Source organism: Polistes fuscatus, unplaced genomic scaffold (assembly GCF_010416935.1).
Source record: "Polistes fuscatus isolate 324 unplaced genomic scaffold, CU_Pfus_HIC Scaffold3, whole genome shotgun sequence".
NCBI lineage: Eukaryota > Metazoa > Arthropoda > Insecta > Hymenoptera > Vespidae > Polistes > Polistes fuscatus.
Genome location: NW_025113107.1, coordinates 3,032,877 through 3,056,403, shown reverse-complemented (window position 1 = coordinate 3,056,403; position 23,527 = coordinate 3,032,877). Strand labels below are relative to the sequence as shown.

General features: G+C 31.3%; 1 protein-coding gene across 4 annotated transcripts in view; it reads left to right on the top strand.

Annotated features, from left to right (window-relative positions):
• The first annotated feature begins 1,244 nt into the window (after window positions 1–1,244).
• The window catches only part of LOC122520285 (5-hydroxytryptamine receptor), a 121,148-nt gene continuing 98,865 nt past the window's right edge, over window positions 1,245–23,527 (top strand). For 2 of the 4 annotated variants that reach the window (XM_043640385.1, XM_043640379.1), the window contains exons 1-2: window positions 1,245–1,393; window positions 2,064–2,511. The gene's annotated coding sequence lies outside the window, so the exon portion shown is untranslated. Of the gene's footprint in view, window positions 1,394–1,696; window positions 1,828–2,063; window positions 2,512–23,527 lie in introns of those variants that run through there. The other 2 variants (XM_043640381.1, XM_043640380.1) reach the window with 2 other exon arrangements.

Below are 23,527 nucleotides of genomic sequence, written 5' to 3'. Positions count from 1 at the left end.
CAAATTTATTCACAAACATCGGTTATTCTGTGTTCGTTAACGAGGAAAATAAAATGGAACGAGGAAAAATATTCTAAAAATGATTTGGGAGAAATAGAGAGAATAGAAGAGCATTATAGTATGAATTTTTTGCGAATATTTTTCTATGAGCAAATTATCTATTAAATATCTCGTTAAAGAAAACAAAAAAAATAAAGAAAAATCTTTCTGATAAGAAATCTAATTAAATTCGTTCACAAACATCGGCTGTATGCACATTATCGAATTTGAAAGTAAAAAAAATGAATGAAGAAAAAGATACAAAAAATGATTAGGAAAAAAAAAGAATAAAATAGAAGAACATTATCGTAAAATCTTTTGCGAATATTTTTCACGAAAAAATCATCTAACTATTAAATATCTCGTAAAAATAAAAAAAAAATTCAACACCCAACAACTTTCTCTATCTTTCTCTCTCCGATAAGTAATCTAATAAAATTTATTCATAAATAAAATTTTATAAGTTAACGCGTACAAAAAGATGCAGTAATAAGAAAAAAGGCTCTAAATATGGTTAAGAAAAAAAAAAAGAAAAATTAAAAAAGAAGGAAGAAAGATAAGAGAGAGAGGCATTATTGTTTGCGATTTTTTTGTGAGAGAAGGTCGAACGTCGTCACCAACAGTGACGTCAGCGGCATATCGTTTCTCGTGAAAGGGAAGAGAGGTGAATCGTAGCAGAAGAAGGCGAAGAAGAAGAAGAAGAAGAAGAGGAAGAAAGAAGGATCTAGCTGCGCCCTTAGTGGAGAAAAAGAGTACAGGTACACGAAGTGGGGTATATGGATGGATATATGGACAGAAAGAAAGGAAGAGAGAGCGAGAAGGGGTAGTTGGAGAAAAGGGGGTGGTAGAAGGGTGGTTTGTCTGGCGCTTGCGTATTCGCGTTCCTGTTCATTTGTCAGCCGAGCACAGCTTCCACCACCACGACGAGCGGCACGGCGCTTGCTTTTCCTCCCCCTTTCTCTCACTCATACATACACACACACACACTCTCTCTTTCTCTCTCCAACTCTCTCTCTTTGCGTCTCTCTCGACACTATTCGATAACAAACTCCATAGTACCAGTACTGGTACGGTACTCCGGAGCACCGGATCGTTCTCTCCGCGTATCTCGTCTTGTCGGCCTTCGAATATCATATTTCCTCTCTTTTCTTTATGTACTGAAAGTGAAAGAAAAAGAAGTAGATAGAGATAGTAGTGAGGAAAGATAAATAGATAGATAGATAGATAGAAAAGAAAAAAAGAAAAAAAGAAAAAGAGAAACTAGGAAAAGAAAAAAAGTCAGCGTATTTCTATCGTTGAAGAGGAAACCTCCTCGAGCTAGAAAACTATCGGCTTCGATCACGTTAAAGTAAACGTTAGTTACTCTTCTCTTCTATCTTTTTTTCCCTCCGAAACTCCCTCCGACCAATCAAACACTAATCCTCGATCTCACGTTCTACCCCCCCCCCAATATCGCTACTCGATCTTTTTCCCTTCTTCCTTCATTTTTATCTTTCATTTATTTCTTACGATTGATCCTGATATCTGTCACGCGGTTTCTTCCTATCTTTTCATTTTTTTCCTTTTTTTTCTTTTTTTTTTTACTTTCTTCCTTCCTCTCTTTTTTCTAAGCATTTCTTTTTAAATGAGTTTTTCTGTTTTTTTTTCTTTTCCATTAGTAAGTAATTTTTTTTGTCTCCGTCAGTTAGAAAATTAAGAAAATTGTTCGTACGTGTACGCAAAGTCAAAGTGTACGAGAAGAAAGTCAGTAGTTGAACTTTTGGTAAACTCTTGAAGAGTCACTCGAAGGTATCCCCTTTCATTCGTTCTATTTATCTTTGTCTGTTCGTATTTCCTTTCCAACCAAGGATTCCTCTTCCTCTTCCTCTTCCTTTTCCTTTTTCTCCTTCTTCACTTTTATTCGTCCATTTTATTAAATCATATCATCATCATCCTCATATCTGTCCCTTTATACTTTTTCTGTTGGATTATATTATTTTTTCTTATCATCGTGATACGAAAAATAACGAGAATTCGTATTTTAGTCGTGTCGAGCCGCCGGTGGTACCTCCAGTTGCTTTCCAGTGCATAACTTGTTGCTCATACGTAAGCAGTGATCCAAATCGTATCGTCGATTTCAACGCGTACAGTGTAAGAACACAAAAAAAAATAGATCAAAGAAAAGAGAAAAGAAGAAGAAAAGGAAGGAAAAGGAAAAAAGGGACATAAAGGTATAAAGAAAAGTGACCAAGGGTGAAGAAAAAAAAACTGGTATTTGTTTGGAATTACAAAGAAGATGCTGCACGCATGGGGTTGTCATCAATAACAACCCTTCTCTTTGATTTCCATCATCTTTCTGTTCTGTTTCTATTTTTAAACGTCAACGGGAATGCATTGAATCCCGAAGAATACCCTTCGAAGGATTTCCAACTAGCAAAGGGATTTTCAAGCTTTGGCTGTTCACGTTTCTTGTTATCCACAGCTTAAAGTGCGGTAAGAACAAATAAACATTTGTACCAACCACATCTTTGTTTGACCATAAGATTAACCTATTTTCCATTCTCCAAATGTTTCACATTCTTTGAAATTTTTATTTTTTTTTTATTTTATTTAATAGTTATTTTCTATTGCCCTGTAAGATCGTTTATTTTGAAATATTCATCGTTTTTCAAATATCAACGATCATTTAACAAGTTTAAATATTATACTAGCGTTTGAATCTTTTGCATTATTGCAAACTAGCTCCCTACCCAACACACGCATCGTTTCACGTTTATATCTACTTCAAAGATTGTTCGTATGTGTAATTGTGTAAATGTGCCTGTGTCAACGTATGTATAAACGTGAATTTGCGCGGAAAAATGTATGATTTAAATGGCCTCGAGCGTTAAAAGAGGGGCTTCCTCGTGTTGCTACCATATTGTCTACGATGATTTTCATGACTCTTTTTTCCCTTACAACGTTACGCGTTTTTTATTAAACACTTTTCCATTAATATCTCCTTATCGAGTATTCAAATAATCCTTAAATACAAATTCTATAAATATTCGCATATATTTCTTATTTGAATGCAATTTTTCTCGAAATATTCATGTATATTTTTATTTAATATTAATTTTTGTCTAACATATATGATAAAAATGAAAAAAAAAATATGAAAATTTATGTAAGCATAGAAAAGTGAATTTTTGAAGAAACAATTGTTCTGTCTAACGTAGAAATGTCAAGTAGTCTTTAAAATACTCGGATGAGATTAATCATGCTTGTCCAATTACATTCTATCATCGCAATAATTTTCTCCAGCACACGTCTCGTTAAACGTATCCATGATTTGGAAAATAAATGCGCGCTCACGAGAAATTACAACCGTGTCTTCGTAATTATTTCCATTCACTTTAAGATTGTAAAAGAATGTTTTATTTCGTACGTTCGTACGTTGAAGAAAGTTTCTAACCGATAGCGAGTAGTAATAGGTTCCTATTAAATGCGAGTTATCATCAATTTTCTTGGAGTTCGTATTTTTGTTGTAAAAATTTCAGCTCGGAGAAATTCGATGCCCGAGATGGTAGAGAATAAATAAGGGAAGCACGAAATAAAAAAAATGAAAAAGAAAGGAGGAGGGAATTGGAGGGAGGCGGCGAGGGGGGAGGAAAGAGAGAGAGAACAAGATTAAGAAAAGTCGAAATATCGAGGGTGCACGCGCGATAAGTCGATTTCCTATTTCCATTTCCTTTCGTGTAAGTTGCTTGAAGACGAAAGTAGGTTCCACATCGATAATCGCTTTTCTGGAATGAGAGAAGGAGTGTAAATGATGGGAAAAGGAAAGAGCTGGAGATGGAGAAGGAGAGGGTGGAGGAAGGGCTAGAGGAGAAGAAAAGATGAATGCTGGATATCCCAGAGAAGGGGTTTAATCCTTTCGTGGCACAGGTTCTCCAAGGTTTGATTGACTTTGACGAGTTCGAAAAGATGGCTCAACGAAAGGGCTTTCTCCCCCTACTCTCTCTCTCTCTCTCTCTCTCTCTGTCTCTTCTATATTAATTTTTTCCTTTTCTCTCTTTTTATCTTATCTATCATGTTCCGGATGCGATCTCAATTTTTGAATGATCGAAGATGCGAGCGAGCTTAATTCAGTTTAGCTCTCTCTTTCTCTCATTTTCTTTCTTTCTTTCTTTCTTTCTTTACTTCTTTTTTTTCCTATCTTTTTCCTTCTTTTTTCCCCTACAACACGTAAAATTCGATTTCAACGGTTGACGGCGTGACAAATTGAAATTTTCTGGGTTGCCCTGTTTTGACCTCAAGTTCCGGAATAGAGCCACCGTGAGAAAGGGAGAGATCGACAGAGAAAGCGATAGAAAGGGAGAAGGAAAATGAGAGAAGAGATATAACAATAGAGAGTGAAGGGCTTTAGCAAAAGGAAAAGGAACATGGGCAGAAAATAGTTGTAAATAGTGAAAGAAAAATAGAGTTAGATAAAAGCGTGGACAAATACAGTTTATTTCAAAATGAATATAAAACTCGACATAAAAAATAATATCTAATAAAACCAAACTATTATTTATAGTCTAGTCCACCCACAAAAATTGAAAAGAACCATAATTGTGCTAAACTAAACTTACAAAGTCAAATGATCTATCGTTATTCGTCTATTTAGAAATAAATCGAATAATTTAATATTAAATATTATTATAAAAAGAAAAATAAAAGAAAAACATAAACGAATAAAATGATAAATTATTTCTCGTTGCAGGTTTATATAAAAAATAATTAAATAATTTAATTTGAAATCTTATATAAACGAGGACAAAATAAATCTCATAAGCTAATGCCTGCGGCAATAGAAACGAAGAGAAAGTGAGAGAATTAGGAAGAAAAGAGAAAGAAAGTGTGTGAGTGAGATTGAGAGAGAGAGAGAGAGAGAGAGAGAGAAGGAGAGAGAGAGGGAAAGAAGTTCGAGTTTGGAAAGCTGCGAGAAGGGTTTTACTTATTAAAAAGCTGACTAGGGTGGGTTAGAACCCGTTTTGTAAAAGCGAAACTAACTTTCGAGTGCGATAAATTAGCTGAGAAAATCAAGCGGACATAGTGTATTCTATCTATCTTTCTTTCATTCTCTCTCTATCTCTCTTTCCTTCGAGATCCAGATGCTTTTCTTGTTGTTCTCTTATTTCTTGCCTTGTTTCTTCCTTCATCTTATCTTCGTTCTCTTTAACGATGAACTTTCTTTACAAGAAGAGTTATACATATTCATTTATCTATGTATAGTAACCCGTAACAATAATGAAGTAATTAAAAAACGAAATTTCCTTTTCTTCAATTCAAGACTTTTTCTGATACCTCAAAATGTTTCTTGAAATTAGCTAAATAGCTAATTCAAAAAAAAAAATTTTTTTTTTAACTTTTCGTTTTTATTTTGTTACATCATTTCTATTGGATAAATTTTTAACCAATATTTTTTCTTCAATCTTTAATACTTGGTTATTAAAAATTGATATAATAATAATATTGTACTATTAGTTTATTAACAAAATAATATAATTTTTTTCAGTAGTAAATTAAAAACAATTATTTCATATTTAATCAGTATAAATTTATTCTATTAGAAAGAATTAACACGTTTTATGATCAACTACATAAACCATTCATATTAATTCTATACATTTAATAAAACCCACATATCATTCAGATAATATCTATTACAATAATATTGTTCGCGGATTAACATTCCATGTGACGTGATAATCCGTGCATACTGTTAAAACAAATTAATAATAGATAAAATGTGTTTAACTATTAGTATAAAATTGACTTCGATTCGGGAAACAAGCAGGAAAGGGGTAAAGGAGAAAGGAGAGATAAATTAGTATAAGGTAGATAATTCTAATCGTTAATTTAGCGCTACAGCGAGCCTAATAGTTCTCGAATACGAAATCAATTACCATTGTTCGTTTGTATTCCCGAACGAACGTTATCATTCACACCTAGACGAATTTACTATATCAGCAAACCTGCACTCGAAATAATAATATTCAAGAATTTCTAATAAAGTCGTTGGAAGAATTTACTACTCGGTTTTCTAACTTCATAACTACTACTATTACCACTATTACTACTACTAATACTACTTACTATTACCGCTAGCTATTATGTTTTCTTTTCTTCATATAGTCAATGTCATTAACATTGTTACGGATCAAAATACTTAAATATATATACAAGACGTCTCAAAATACTTGGATATTATTTCAGGGGTAGCTTCAGTACGGTAAAACAAGAACAAATATTTTTATACAATCATACAACTGATATAACTTTGTCCCTGAATTGAAAAAAGAAATTTTTGTATTACATTTTTTTATAGAAACTGTTTGAAGTGGTCACCTTCGGCTTCAATTCAAGTTTCAAACGTTTTATCATAGTTCTCACTTTTTCCAAAATACCAATTGTTATATGAACTTGCCGACAACTGATTTGAATTACTGGAAGATAAAAAGAAATATCATTCGAAAACAAAGTATTATGTCGGTCATATGATTATATGAACTTTTGTTTTTTATTTTACCAATCCCTAAAATTGGACCTACATATTTTGAAAAATCCTGTATACAGACGTACTTATTGCGTGATCAAAGAAATTGAAAAGTTTTTCGATAAAGAAGAGTGAATAGATAAAGTCATGAGAACGTTTTCGAAGCCGCTTAAATTTCAATCAAATTCGAGATTTTCTTTTTTTACTATTCGGCTTCGAATACACACAACGTAAAAAAATAATAATAATAATAATCCCCGTTTAAGAATACTCCCTTAGTAATCCATGTTTTTCGTAAGAGGGCGACTAAAAGGGAAATCCAGGAGATTAGATGGACATTTTGATAAGAAAAATCTTAATATTGAAGTTAAATCAAATAAAAATGTGATCAGGAGTAATGCATCGGTTCATCTTGTAAATTTACTTCTTTTATGGGATTTGATCATCGTATTTCTTCGATATGATAGTACAAGAGAACCGATAGATAACGACGGCATTTTTATTAGAACCTACGGTTTTCTCCGTACCATCGTTCTACGTTATATGAAAGGTAGATAAAAAGAGAGAAGAAAACCATTAAGAATCACTGAGAGATCGAAATAAAGCATCGAAGATAGAGTCACTTGTAAGAATTTATTCTTCCTCTACACACGTTGTAATCTTCTGTCAATATTTTTAACACATATTTTCTCAAAATTATTAATAACTTTTAAGCACTTAGAATATCGATAAACTTCAATGAAAATTATCGTAAATTATAATAAAATTCTATTAAATTACATTACATGAAAATAAAAATAAAAAAAAGAAAGAAAGAAAAGAGCATAAAAATAAAAAAGAAATAAAAAAAAGACATAGAGATATCAATGTTAAATATAATAGTTGGAGAGGATTTTAACCGTTGTTAATAAGAATCGAGTAAACGAAAGAAATAGGAAAAAAAAGGGAGAAAACAAATGAGAAAATAGTCTTATTATATACAGCAAGCCCTAATTACGAGAGAATTTTTGACGTAGTCTAAGGGCTAGAAAATCGAAGAATAAGAAAATTAAGAAAACGAAGATGGAGAAGGAAAATGAGGAAGAAGGAGAAGAAAAACAAAAGTACTAAACAACTAATTACGCGAAACCATCATAAGCTTTGGTTCCTTCCACTCGGCGTTAATTACGAACGAATGGTACAAAGACTTTTTCTATCTTTCTTCTCTTTCTTATTCTTTCTTTTTTTTCTTCTTCTTCTTCTTCTTCTTCCTTCTTGATGACGTCATAAAGTATTGTCACCAACTTCATTATCCCATGGGACGATGTAAGAGCCTTGGAGAATTTACTTTTTCTATGGGTCAGCTTTCTTTATCCCTATTTTCTTCTTACTTTCTTTTTTTTTTTGCTTTTTATCATTTTATCTCGTTTTTCTTGGTTTTCTATCCCGTTTTCAACTTTTTAGTGGTATCGCGCAAAGCAAATTCATTTTATAAAGAATAAGACAAAAGTCCTTCCTCCTTTCTCTTTCCCATCGGAAGTCCTGTTTTATTTTGGACTCGTTAAAATTCGTCACTGAGAATGATTCTATATAGAACAGGGAAGAACAATTACAATCATCACCTCTTTATCTCTCTCTGTCTTTTTCTTAACTATAGCGAGCTACGAATAAAAGCTTCTAAACGAGAGTTTAATTGTTAAAATCCTTTCCCCTCTTTCTCCCTTTTCTTAATTTTTCCTTAATGAGGCATATATGTATTGGGTTGGCAACTAAGTGATTGTAGATTTTGTCGATAGACAAATCACATTTAATTCAGTTTTTTGATAGCAAAGATCAGAAATTTTATGAACATGGAATTATGACACTGTAAAAACGATGGCAAAAGATCATCGACAAATCTGGCAGTACATAATTGAATAAAGTTATATTTTTTAGTTGCCAACCCAATACAAATATTACGAAAGTTCTCAGTACACAGACTTATTCTAAGAACTGCGACGGGGGGGGGGGGGGTTATTTGTTTTTTCTTAAATCCTAATTTCCTACAAATTCATCTTTATGCAAATTTTCCATTTCTGATGTGATTCCAAGAAAAGAAATAAAATCTATTTGACGGATCGAAACCCGAAGTGTCTGTTATTAGAACATGCAATAATTTTAAAGTCTAAAGTATGATTTAAGTATCGATAAACGAGACTAATACAATTTTTATGAGCAAAACAAAATAACTTTCCGAACAAACCAATAATTACATTTCTTTATAGATATACTTATATATACTTATATAAATACATATACAGAGTGGCCCATAAGTCCGTATATAATTACGAGAGATGATGGATCACGCTTTAGAATAAGCCCTTCTACTATCAAGAACAACAAAAAAATGATTGTCATTTAAAGAATATTTACAAAACTCATTAAAAATCACTTCCAAGAAATATATTTACTGTTTACAAAAGAAGAAATATGAACCTATAATAAAAGAGTTATTATATATCTGTTAAATGGTCTAGTAATTTTTAGACCATCTTGTACATATAAATATATCAAATCAGTATGTATTATATTTTTGATGATTCTTTTCGAATAACCGAAAGATAAATTAACCTTGGGCTCATTGAAATGGAATTGTTTGTGGAATAATAGACTTTTTGTCACCCTCTTTGTCACTCCTATTATCTTTCTTACATTTATTCATACTTAACTATTTCTCTCTTTCTCTCTCTCTTTCTCTCTTCCTTTTTTTTCTTTTACCAAAATTTCCTCATAAATTCAAATCTTCGAGACGAGATTCGCCCCTGAGACATTTTATCGTGATTTCGATGTGAAATGGAACACCATGGGAAGTGTGTACGCTCGAATAAGACGATACGATGAGACATGATATGATATCCTATGCTCTGTCAGTGACTTATCTTCCGTTATAGAGCAAAGACAGTGAAAACGAGGGAGTGAAATGAGAGTGAATAAGAAGGAAGGAGGTGAAAAATCCAAGGGAGGATCGTCACTGAGGAGATCGTTGGGATAGAATAGAATAGTTCGCTTGATATCCATTTTAGAATCCAATTTTGCTCTCAGTAGTTAATTCAAAGCGTTAATAATGAGAGAGAAACAAAGTGATCCATCATTTCGTATTAATTATTTCAAAGATATCACATTGATAATATTTACCATATATGTGTGATGTTTGTCTTTGCGTATATGTGTGTGTGTAGTATGTTAATATACTCAGCCATGTAAAAATGTAACCCCATTCTGCATGACTTTATGTCAAAGCATATGATGCTTCGTGCTTTCCACGAAATTTATATGACCTTGAATAATTATCTAGGAGGAACTAACTGTTATTTATTGATAATTACGTGGAACATAATTAGCTTCATTTTGAAATAAGGATAATATTATACCCCATGAAGTTGTTAAGAGTTATTAGTTTGTAATTGGTGTTTCTAAAATGATCTTTTTGGTTGTGATCGAATTCTTAAATTTTAATATCATTGATTAGAAAATATTATTTAATCATTTTAACAGCATCTATTTTTATTTAATATTTTTGGGTTTATTTTAATTAATTGAATTTTTTTTATATAATTGAACATCAATGACGCGATAATTATTTATAATTTTTAACAAGAGATTAATCTATTTAAATTTGTATATTTTTTAAATAAAAATAAATAGAGTCAAGCAGAAATTGATTTAAACGATTAGAACAAAGTTATTTTGCTTTGTTGGCAAAAGGTCTTCGTATTTTTTTTTATAGACACGAGTTCGTCCTTCGAAGAAAAATAAAACGCACGCGTTCCTTGTTTGTCTAATGAACTATTCTTTCTTGCGAGATACCTTTATTTTTCATCTGTGTGCATGTGTGAGGGAATGACGTAGATAAAAAAATGTTATAGGTGAGTTCCTACCATGATTCTTTCAACAACGTTGTTACATGCAAGGGAGAAGAACATTCAGTGATCCGAAGAACGATATCCGGCTTTTCCTTTTATCTTTCAAATGCGAAAATCAAAACAAAACGATAGAGAGACAAAGAAGGAGAGAAGAAAATGTATGTGAGAATAAATTTATCGTCTTAGGAGTCATGGCTCTATCAAAAGTTCAGTAATAAATCGTATGAGTATATAGTTGGAATATCGATAAAATAAAATCAAATCAAATCGAATAAAAAAATAAAAAAATGAGGAAGAAAGATAATAAAAATATTTGCCACAATTTTAAATAGACTATACAAATTTATGAGCAATTAAGTAATACGTAAACACATATAAAAAAAAAATATCCTTTCGATCGTTTCATATATCTTTTTCTTTTTATTTATTTAGTAATTTTTTTATACATTAAGGCAATTATATTTCCTTAGCAAATGGATTAAACAAAAATGAATTTAAGTATTTAAAAATTTTCTATTAAATCCCTAAAAGATTTTCAAAAATTATTATTTCGTTATGTTAATATAACAGAACTATATTTAGTATTAGTATATTTTTTAAATAGAAAAGGAAAGGTAATATTTCTAGAAATTTTTGAAGGAAAGAAAAAGAAAGTTAAGAAAAATATTTAGGTATAAGAAATCATCAAATTCTTGTTGCAAATTCATCGTTTTACTATTGCGCAGACTCTATCGATCTTCTTGATTGGGTATTCGTTAGGAATAAATGAACATTAATAGGATTTCCATAAGGGACGAGATGATGCACGCGTTCGGTACTTCAAGTCACGGGTATGAAAACGTTATAAGCGGATGGTGTGCCGATGCTAATGATCGGATGGTTTAATCATTTATCTAACACTTTAAGTGCTAGACTATTAGCTAGCCACCGAGCTTAGTGAGTCTCCCTCTAATGTATACTAGGTATGGGAGATTGACTGAACAAAATTTGGACTTTGGTAAAATATGTTCTGTCTGCCGGCCACTGGCTCTTAAGCTATATAACTTCCTTTGCGCACTAGTATCATTTAACCTGTTTCAAGAGAGAAAATAATTTTCAACTAACACCTTATTATGTTCCGTCCTTTGTTGGAACAACGAAAAAAATTCGTTGCGTCGGAAATTTCCTGATCGTATTGACCTACGATAAAAATACCTAGGGATAGATTTCACAAAAAGGATATATGATATTTACTTACATTAGTTTACATTAGGGTACCTTTCCGTCGACAAACATCCAACGATTTTTGATATCTATCTATAGCTATCGCATTTGGCATTCCATCTTCATTTCTAAAATTTGGAAAGTGGTAGTTTTCGTTAGCTACCCCCACTCCAAGATCATACCGGTGCCCTTTGGTGGGAAAAGACTTATAAGTAGCGGGGGAAGACCGTTACAACCCAATTGATTCAGTTGATTCGGTTTATTCATACTCATCATTGCTAGGCGGACTCATATTCAGTTGATCCGCGTATAATCAGTTACTTAAATTCAATTCTTTAAACAAATTTAGCTAGTTAGCTTAAATCACAGGTTACTATTAGTAAGAAACAAGGAGATAAAGGCAGATAGCGATACAGGAGCCGAGCACCACGCTTATCTGCTGTATAACGAGTATTAAAATATATCTTCAATTCATTACAATTGAAGTGTGTTTTTCCTAGATCAACTCCTTCCACTCTTACAACGTGGAAGTGGAAAAGGATAGCATTCCTTTTTTCGAGCAGAGTGAGAAATTGCGTGCACGAGAGCATGCACAGTACGGAAGTGAGAACCAGCCCACGACTGTATAACCCCACACATTAAATTATTTACATTTCTACAGACATACATTTGTTAACGATACTATTTTTGTTAGAAATTTTATTAATTTTTGTTTCCAACAAACCCTTATCTCTCCTTCCCATGAAAATTGTAAATTTCTTTAACCCTTTGACTGTTATGGACGCATATATGCGTTCGGTAAAAGTTGCCAGTGTGGACTATCGACGCATATGCGTGTTTGTTAATTTAAATGTAAAATAATGTAATGTTGGTTTGCGTATTGATTATTGTTTTGAGTCTTGTCACATGAAAATTATATATAAGAAAGAAAAACTTTAATTATTAAATATAATTTATTATTAGATCTGATTAAAATAATATCAATCAACGGAAACAGTCCCACTAATAATAAATTATTCCGTCCCTACAAATCACTTCAGCTAAAAGTATTCAGCACTCAAAGAGTTAAAATATATTTTTTCAAGAGAAAGCACCAAATGTTATGCAAATCATGAAAATAATGAATAATGATTTTGTTTTTTCTTCTTAGTTTTTTGTTTGTGACATTTAGATTCATTCATATTGTTTTTTATGATCTTTATTGTAAAAAAATAAGTAAAGATACAGAAAAAGAGTGAGTGGAAGGTAAAGATAGCAGGAACGAAATAATTTTCTCGAAATCACGTACGGCGTTGATCCGCCAACGAGATGAACGCGAGAGTCGTGTCGTTAATGTCCACGATCTTGGTGGTTAACGATCCTTCTCTTTTTCTTACCCTCTTTTTATTTTCTTTCTTCTAGTTGCTGTGTTTCAAGCTTCTCGAAGATGTAATTCTTTCTTTGCTTCTTTTTTTTTCTTCTATTTCTGCGTACGAAGAATCGTGCTCTTATTTCCTTCTTTCAGTTGATGGAAAACGTGACACATTTTCGATTGCAATAAAATAATAATTTTGAAATTTGATAAAAGACGAAGACCATATTAAAACAAATTTATTATTAATTGATGAATAAAATATTTTTTTTTATTCAGAAACATGATCGATTTAAATCTTTATACGGAATGTGGAAAAAAAATCATATTTTTACACGAAACATGCATACTATCGATAAATAAATTTAGCGAGATTTTTTAAGTGTTCGGATTTATTAAGGTTTTTATATATTTTAATTCTTCTCTTTTTCTTTTTTTTTAATCGTCTGTCTGATGTATTTTTCATGTAAGGTGTCAATGGCAAAAGAGCGATCTGTTTGTCTCGCTAGTAGGGGGGGGGGTTAAGTAAAAGAAGAAATAAAACGTTTTATGCGTTCCAGACGTCTTATGCTCTTTTGTGGTCCACCTTTCATTCGATCATTTATAGGAAATAAAAGACAACCTGGAAAAAGAGATTGCGATCTTTTTAATTACCATTCGATTTGGTTTCTCATTCTCAAAATATCCCGATCTAAAAAAATCAGCAGAATTTTTTATAGTTATAAAGATTATATAAAAATTGCAAGACTTTTGTTGTTTACATTAAATATATCTTATTCACAGTCGCAGAAATTTTATTTCGTGTATCTATAATATGTGATGCAATTATTTAATGAAACAAAATTCAAACAGAACGAAAAGTAGTTGAAAATTGTTTAAATTAAAAAACAAACGAATTTAATCAACTATTCGAAAAATAAAATTTTATTCAGTGTAAAAGAATGATTCATTGCAAAAACGCTTTATGTTCTAGGTGTTCGTGAAATTTCATTAAAATTAGAATTTCTAAATTTAAGAAGCTATCTCATTTATAAAGTATGACGTAAATGTAGGTTAATATTGCTCGAAAGATTAAATATGTCAACCATCGTATACATTTCGAACAAAAAGTCATTTGCATACATTTCTTCTAATTCTTTCCTCTTATTCTCTTCCTTCTTCTTCTACTTCTTCTTCTTCTGCCTTGTAAACCAAATTCGGAGATATTCGATAAAGTAAGATCGACCTTTTTACGTTTAGGATGTTTTACAATTATATTATTTGAACCACAAAAGGTTAATAAAACGAAGGTTGGCAAGAGTCCTTTCTCTGTTATTATTTCATTCATCACTACTAACTTGAACGTAAAAATAACACTAAATTTCTTACTAATTTCTAAATTTCGTTTATAAATTTTATCATTAAATCGATAAGTATAACAAAAAATATCTTTTATTTTTTTTAAACATACAAATTTATTTCTAACATTCGTCGTCTTTCTAAAAAAAAAAAGAAATCTTAAAAAGATATACAAAATTATATAATTTTGTTCATAAATAATATTTTGGAAATAATTAAAAAAATGAACACTTTAATTATTAAATTATTTATATATAATAATCGTATTGAAATTAGTATTTTACATGATTACGAGGAAAGAAGTATATTTCTGATTAAAAATTAGACGTTTATAGAATAAAAAAAATGAAATTTTTATTTACCTAGACAGCGATCGATTCTATCCTATGAAAATAATGAAAACACACGTTGTTAATTCAAAATAATATCCACGCGGTGCGATTCAGGCTGATTGGAATCTGGTCTCGTATAGAATGATATTCTTTGAAATTTACCGATCACACCATTTTCCGTTGATATAATCAACACGATTGTATCCTATACGTGAACGTATCTTTGTATATACAAATATATATACATATGCGTATGTATGTCCATGTTAACAAAGTTCGTATCTTCGTTATCCGTGCAAACCCACGCGAATCATTAACTCGATTAATTAGAGTGTGAGAAGGTTTAATATCCCGTGCGTTTAACGAAGGTAACCATTGAAAACCTCTAACGACTTTTCGAATTTTGCTTTCGTGTGAAACTATTGTACACAACCGATAAAACATTTTAAGTTATCAATAGATAGATACACACATACACTCACACATACGCATATGTATTTTTTTTAATATGTATTATACATGCAGGTGTCTACATATGATACTGTAATAAAAAAAGTAAGACAATTTTTACAGATTTAAAAATAAATTTACAAATATATCTTTATACTCTGTTATTTAATTTTTTAACATAAGTAATTAAAGTTTTTTACTTTATGTTTCTAGCATTTATATACGTGACCAGAAAATGGTCGAATCCCTCCCAATGAGTTCTATTAAACAGTTTAACGCTGGAATGAGTGAGATAGGACAGGATAGATAAATGAGCAAAACACTTTTACGCGGCACAAAGCTACTTGTCTCGGCATAAAAACTCTCACGGAATTGAGAGAAAAGCCGGGGCAAGAGAACAATTTATTCAATGAACTGATGAAGCATACAATTACAAACAAAACGCTGAAAGAAAATATAATAATAGAATAAACGACGCGAGGTACCTTTTGGTCGCACGCTAGAGAGCTCTCTTACCGTTCGCTTCCGACGCAAGACGACAATCGAACGCACGCGGTTTCTTATCGCACCTAACGATGGCCTGTCTGGCCAGAACCTTAACCCGCGTTGGTAGCTTGGCGACCGGTTGCAGATAATTCGCCACAAGCCCACGTGGGGAGCCTGGAGACAAGTTGCGGATAAAACGGTACAACGCTCCGACTAGAAGCCCACGTGAGGAGCCGGGCGGCAGGTTGCAGACAATTCGCTACACCTGGCCAGCTAGAAGCCCACGTGGGGAGCCTGGAGACAGGTTGTAGATATCCGTACAACTGACCGACTAGAAGCAAACGTGGAGAGCCTGTTGGAAACAAAAACCAAAAAACTCCACACACTCCTCACTCACTCACACACGCTCTATTCACGTTGCCTAGAACAAAAGGCCAAGATAATGAGAAGCTCAAGATGAGAAAAAAACACTGTTGGTAGCTCAAACCAGAGTGCCCACCAGAATGAGACTCGTGCGTGCACACGGCCCCACGCATCCTATTCCCCCCGCACACCTCAAGACGCTCTCCCCTGCCTCTTGCATGGTAAGGCGTGTCCGCACGCATCTCGACAGCCCTTGCGCGCCCTCGCAACTTAATTAACGCATACGCCGCCTATCCTATTCCGCGCGCAATATAAATTATTCCAACAACGTAAATATCGCCGAACACTTTATCTTGCAATCATAAAAAAAAATTTACATATATAAACGCGGAGAAATAAGTATGAATGAATTGGAACGAAAGCATAAATGAAATTGCATCCTTTAATCAACATTTTTTCAAATTATATGTATAAGATTTGTATAATCATCAGCTACAATTTTTTAAGATTTTATTTCTTTTTTATTAAGATAGAAAGAGACAGAAATGTAGACGATATAAGCAGTCAATAGTAATGTTTATGGGTATAAGTGTGTATATATAAATAAATGTTATATGCAACGGAAAAAGCATTTGCCATTCCATAAAGTACTGTATTTTTTTATTTTTACTTTTATATTTATTTTTATTTTTATTTTTGTTTCTTCTCGAACATAATCCAGAGTGTGAGAGAGAACGACGAGAAGAAATGGAAAAGAAAAAAGAAGAGAAAGTAAGACCGCGAGAACTCGATCAAAACTTTTAAACCGTAGTGTAACTTTGAAATGGACGTTCTCTATCTTGAACGTTTTCCTATTAATTTTCGATACCGCTTCAGCTATTAAAGACAATTGCATCGAAATTTTTTCCCCTGACCGATCGGTGATATAAACTTTTTGAAACAAAAAAAGAAAAAAAAACAACCAACAACTTTTATAAATTTTTTTTTCCTTTTTAGAATTATTTTCATAGAGAAATTTGTTAAAATTTGAATGAAAATATCTATTTTATAATATACAGATATATTATTAAATAATTAAATAATCGCCAAATATTTGAATCTATTAAAATATATTTTTTAAAGTGTACTTGTATTTATATATATATATTGAGCCGTTTATTTTGAAAGTGGCCTAACTCCATATAACCTTAAATTGAGATATTTAAAGGTTTGCGTTTCAATGCAATTAAAAATATACGTAAAGAATAACAATGAGTTATGTTACTTAAGTGTATCTAAAGGTGTTAAATTTACAGTTCCTATTAAAATAATGGCAATTATTAAGTGAATAATATGCGTTTTCTTACCAAGAATGGAGTTTGGCCACTTTCAAAATTAACAACCAGATTTGTTATAAAATTTGAAGGAATCGAAGTCCATTCAACATAATTTAAGATGCTTCAAATTGCGAAAAAACAATACTTATTTTATTTTACATATCTTTATAACACTTTAAAAACATAAATTATGCGATTCAAAATATTTTTTACAAACATAAATTACAAAACAATTTTCTACTCATCTACATTTTGTGTATGTGAAAGGGATTTAAAGAAATCATGATGTTCCGGTGGTATATATCGTAATAAGTCAATTATGTCCTTGAATTTTGCAGTTGTAATTTGTCTTATATTTTTATACAGTGGTGTCGATACAATATTTTCGAACTTTCTTGGTCTACCCCGACGTGGTATTAAATTCAGGACTTTAAAATTTTCGTTCTCATTCATTGATGTCTTATAGAAAATCTTATTCATTTTTGACAAAACGCATCCAACATATTTTTAATCAGTTTATTGGTTCTCCGTTAGAATTCTTTACCCTTTTAAAAATTGCGTCTTCTAATAATTTTGTTGATACAAAATCTTCTTGTCTCATTTCATGTACAATAAAGTTATTACCTTTCCGACACTTTTTGATAATATTGTAATACTCTCGACAAACAGTAAATTATTTTTTTTTAATGCCATTTCTACCACACCAAAATCTCTACTCCTAATGGAGTTAGGCCACTTTCAAAATAAACGGTTCAGTGATTCAACTAACTCTGAAAACTTATGTGTCCAGAATTACCGTATTTACTCGGAATATAAAAAATCTTAAATGCTTTATTAATAGATAATTTGAAGCTGTACATGTTACCGTGGGTAACTGGAAAAAAATGAAAAATGGAGTTAGGCCACTTTCAAAATAAACGGCTCATATATATTTCTTTTCGGTACGTAATTATTTATATTAAATGAAAATAATTAACACAATTAATTATCCATGTATACAAAAACATGTAGAATTATCGTAGAACTTTGATAACTATTTCTGTTAACCTAACTCGACGTCATTAGCATCGAGTAAATTAAAATGAACATGGTAAAATTATCTTCGAAACGTAGGAACAAAATTATAACAGTACTTTCAAGAACTTTAAATAGTTCTCTCTCTTTCTCTCTCATTTTCTCTTTCTCTTTTTTTCTCTCTCACATAATAATACTCTATCGTCATTAGTGTCTATTATTGTGCTAGCGGGCGGCTGGAATTCGCGAATTCCTCTCGCTTTGGATATAATATATATACTGTAAACTCGAAAAGCCGCGGTTTACCAGAAGCTCACGAAAGCTTCTCTGCAAAGCTTTATATAAATATACATATATACATATACATATATATATTATTTATTTATACATAAACATAACTATAATTACATATATACATTAAATATTTTAATCTTATATATATATGTAAAGGTATATGTATCCGTAAACTTTAGTTTCGGGATGCAAGAGGCAGGAAGGAATCCTTTATACCACCCGTTGACACGCGTGTTTCCTTTCGAGCCTGCCTCTTGTTAACTTGGACGACGTATTCCTCTGTGTAGGGGTTTATATATATATGAACAACGGCTATATAAAGGAAAATTACGAGTTACTGAACATTTAAATATGTCTTATGAATTTTAGGAGGCAGAAGTATAATTTGTGATGATTTGTTATACTCATCTCAATATGAAATACACTTATTTTTCCTTTATTATTTCCTAATAAAATTAATTTATACTTTCTCTCATCAGAAAAATACATATACATTATACATGAATAGTAACAAATATGATGTATTTGTTTATTTTTTATTTAATTCATAGGTTATTTATTTTTATTTATTTTTTTTTCATATTTTTATACTCAGAAAAGATTCTCGAGAATTCTTTTATATCAAATTCTCAGAATATATTTGTTGTGATAGAAATCATATGATTTTAAATCGTTTTATATGAACATTGTTTATTTCCTTTTCATTCTTTTTGTTTTGGATTTTGAAATTTAAAATATCTTTTATGGTTTTCATGACTCTATGTGGCATACTTTCGCGTTGAAATACCATGGAAGATTCTTCTTTAATCGAAAATACGTTTATACGAATCTCCAAAGAATCTTACCGAACCATCATCATTCGTCTTTTGGAAATCTTCCTTAAGAGTTCTTCTTTCCTTGAGATTTGAGCCTCACGATCAGAGTTTTCATCATGACATTCTCGTATTCCTGCAAATAGTCGAAGCTTTCTAATTTAAATAGTCCGATTTCGAGAAATGATCGCGCGAATAGGAATTCTACGATAAGACCATTGACAGAGATAATGTATTTCGTTTTTGTATCCGTAATCATCAATATTTTTCAATAATTTTTTCAATAAACATCTAAACGTTTGTATTCCAAGTTATTGATTTTGTACATATTAAAATTTTACAACAAACATCAAATATTCAATCATTTTCTTGTAAAAATGCTCTTTTAAACTAGGTAAAAAAAAATGTTAAGAAATAAGTTTTTGTTCTTTCGAACATAATCGGTTTGTAGTTCCTTTAAAAATGGACGATCGAAATTCATTCTTCTCGTGGTGGTGGCATTGGCCCATACTTGCGTACAAGTTAACCAAAGGGAGAAAAGAAATGTTTTATTATAAAATAGAAAATGGCTGAAATGTGTGCAACGTATGCTATTTCTCGACTTAACGTAATGCAATACCGATACCAAGGGAAATAGATTTTTCTTCGGATAAGAAAAGTTTTCTTGCTAGATTAAACGTAATATGTGGAAGCTACGGTAGAAAAATTCCTTTTTTTCCTTCTTTTTTCTTTCTTTTCTTTTTTTATTCCTTATTTATCTTCCACGTTTTTATCTCTACTTTTCGACTTATTTTCCATTTTTTTTTCTTCCCTTTTATGAGAAGAATATTCTCACTGGCAGATATTACAAACCCAGTCTCGAGAATATGTAAATTATTTTTGTTAGTATTAAAAAATAAAAAAAAGAATCATAGAGTAGTTTATTTTTTAAAAATAAACTAATCGATCAATTTAAGATAATTTTTTAAATTCAATTTTATGATTTGAATGTTCAGTTTTGAGACTTGAAATAATTTTATTTATTAATGTATTTTTATTAAAATTGCTAAAGAATATTTTGTTATTAATTTTTTTTTCTGAAAATAATTCAATAAATTTTTATATTTTACTTTTAATCTTCTTCTTCTTCATTCTTTAATTTAGGCAAGTTGCCTGTTTCGTAACGACGTTTTTCTGCCTATTGCACTGTTAAATTGTCGCACCATCGTTTTCGTGGGCGCCCCGCACTTCTGCGGCCAATCGGTGATTTATCCCGTGCAATTCTGCCGATTCTTGTTGTCCATTCTGCTAATAGACAGAGTGTCGTTTCTATGAGCCGCAAATTTTTTTACGTTGGGTAGGGAGCTAACCTGATCCAACAACCTTCCTCCTTTTCCCGGGCTTAGGACCGGCAACATGATCGCTGACCTTGATCCGTCCAGCGATCATGCAGGCGGAGTTTTACTTTTAATGTACTTAATAATTGTATTTTTATATTATAAATTTTTTAAAATGGTAAAATAATTTATGGGGTTTATAGAAACAATAAGTTTATCGATAGAAAAGGAATTACTGAGATATGTTCTATTAGAATATAGCGATGTAGAAATTATACCGGAAAAATTGTCGTCCGAAATGTTTAGTAATAAATTGTTGGTGGCAGCTGATGCGGCGCGGCTTCCTGTGTCAGGTGACATCGTTGCACATGTTGCACCCGATCGATCTCCCAAAAGCTTCCATCGTGTCAAATGGCCTTACTGTGTAAGAGAAAGAAAGATAGAGAATGGGTGCATCGATAGTACGTTTGACCCCTCTTTCTCACTCCTTCCTCACGCCGTCCTCTCTCTCTCTCTCTCTCTCTCTCTTTCTCTAATCAATAATCAGCGATTGGTAAATTAGAACGTCTCGCCGGACTACATAATTTGTTTTTCGATCTTAATTGCTCGTCACATAAACTATTATGAATTCTTTTCCTTCATTTTTATTTATTAATAATAATTAATAATTAATATTAGATTAGATTAAATTTAAATATAACGTCTTAAAGGAATAATAAAATTGGTGATTCGATTTTTTGAATTATTTGTAAAAAAATTGATACGAATTTTTGACTAACGATAATAATTGTCGGGTTATCCAACACGCTTGGATGTGATGCATTAATAAATATTTAAATCCGACAGGTGTATTCAAACACCAATTGTCAAGAGAGTTTTGACAACCGTCAGAAAAGTAACGAGACTGATATTTCGAACGATTTTATTTTGAATTCCTTATATAATTCTGTGAGGATAAAAGGTATCCCCTGGTAAATTGCTTTTTTTGAAAGATTTATAAACCTTTTGACAGTATTTTTTTCGTAGGTGACAGAAGTGTCAAAAATGATATTGAAAAATATCATTCGCTTTCTCGAATTTTGTACTTTCAAACAATCATGTTTTTTTGCTTATCAATTTTTCCAAAGATGTTACATTAATTCGGACAATATATTAAAAGAATTCATTAATGATCAATATTTTTGATTTTCTTCTTGAATTTTAAAATAATTCAAAGCTTATATATAAAAATAAATCATATAAATTAATTAAAAATAAATATAATCCATGTTTCTGGTTTAATAAAAATATTCATTATTCAGAAGCAAAGAGAGAGAAATATTTAGGAAGCAGGCTTCCAACAGACCGCGGAATTACGTGTTAAAGTTTCCTACCGATAACGGAATGAAATTTAATTACCTTACGGCGGAGGGCTATGTTCGGTATTTAAACAAGATGTAAATACATACGTGTATTACGTTGGTATATGTAGATTGCTTTATACGTTATAAATATGCTCCTTTATATATTATATATATATAGATATTTCATGTATAGACATAGATACATACACACGGATGTACGTGTACATCTATACATAAAATCTACGTATAAACCGTATTACGTGTACATAATAAATCTCACGAGAAATTTTCAACGTATAATAGGCGAAATAATAAATTACATTTGTGAAATTATATCGTTTAGCGAGAAAGAAAAAAAAGAGATATGAAAAGAAACGTTATTCATTTCGGTTTATCTACCACGAACACTCGTGTTATCAATGAATTTAAAGATTTAAGTCGTAAGAATGGTATAAATATCCTTAAAAATAGCTTACAGTAGGATCTCTTGAATATATAAATGAAATTATTTTTAAATAATTCGGTATTCCTCTAAAAAATACTCAATTATTTAATTGTCCTATTTATTCTGCATTTTATTATACCTTCCAAATAAAGAGTATCTAATTTTTTAATTAATATTTATTCCTGCAGCACACATATACGTCCCGTGAATGATTTGCGAATGTAAAGCACCTGTTTTTTTTTTTCTTTAATTATTGAATCCTATTTTTTGTTTTTTACTCTAATCTTAATTACGCGAAATAAATCGAACGCGCGAAGGTAAAAGTTTCTGTTTAAACTTGAATGAAAGAAGGAAGAACTCTATCAACGGATTCTTTTGAAAAACAGGTATTGTCTTTTTAGCAATGAATTTTCAAGACATCCAATAATAGCATCTATATATTTTGTACTGTATCACATCAAGATAAAGAAAGTCGAAAAAAGTAAAAAGGCTAGAAAAAGAAAATAAAGTAAAGTGAAGTAAAGTAAAGTAAAGTAAAGTAAAGTAAAGGAAAGGAAAGGAAAGGAAAGGAAAGGAAAGGAAAGGAAAGGAAAGGAAAGGAAAGGAAAGGAAAGGAAAGGATAGGAAAGGAAACATTTTAAGCTGAACCGTGTGCCAATCGTAATCCAGCATTCTTTTGAGGTCTTTTCCTACCAATATCGAGCGGCTACCATTAACACGACGAGTTCGCAGACTACAACCAAGGACGGATATTGTCGGATCTAGAAGAGACTCTTTGGAGACGAAGGAAGATGAGACTTTTAAGTCCCCTACTTTATTGACAAGTGTAAGAATTTCCAAAGACGAAAATCGTTCTATCACTTCTTCCTAAACTGCCGACAACCTTTAATGAACTTTGAACTTTAATTACGAGAACACTCCTAAATTCATCTCTCAGATTAAAAATATACACGTAAATCTAAAATAAAATTTTTGCCAAAGTTCAATCAATCAATTTCATTTATATATTTGTAATTGAATTACATTTGTTTGATTTGTATAT